Genomic DNA, 649 nt, shown 5'->3' on the forward strand with positions numbered 1-649 from the left:
AAAAAAAGGTGTTCTATGGTGGTGTTCATTATTGTAACAGACAGAAACAGAAATCTAAATTCCCCCAAAAAAAAAAAAAGTAGAAATTTAAATCAAAGGTCCCAAATGAAAAATGAGTATGGTTTTGTTAATAGAGTCATGTTATATGGTTTATTATCATTTGATTTCGATATGTGATTGTGTTGCGGCAAGAAATCGTCCTAGATAGCTCTCACATCCTGTATAGAAGAATAGACACAACAAAGTGAGTGTCAGGCTAATCCGGCAAAGGACTCTCTGATGCCTAAGTCAGATCTCTCTACAAACTAAAAATCCATGGAAAAGTGCCAATCCCCTCAAAGGGTGGCTTACTTGGATATTTATAGCTAAGGAATGGCGGCAATGAAGAGAGTCCCAATCTTTCAGACTTCCTAGTGCTAGTAGGTTTCTGTATATGACAAGAGTTATATTAGGAGAGTGAATCAGGAGGACAACCTAATTATGAAAGCTCCACTTATCCCACATATCCCGGGAGAAATGGTGAGATATCCTTCCTTCTATAGAGGATTTAAGATCCTCCTAAGAGTCTTTTCCTGATTAGGACAACTTTGCTCCTTACTTGGAAACCATGTACTGGATTAGGAATGTCCCTTAAGAGGGGTGTATTCCA

Source organism: Macadamia integrifolia, chromosome 11 (genome assembly GCF_013358625.1).
Source record: "Macadamia integrifolia cultivar HAES 741 chromosome 11, SCU_Mint_v3, whole genome shotgun sequence".
NCBI classification, from domain to species: Eukaryota; Viridiplantae; Streptophyta; class Magnoliopsida; order Proteales; family Proteaceae; genus Macadamia; species Macadamia integrifolia.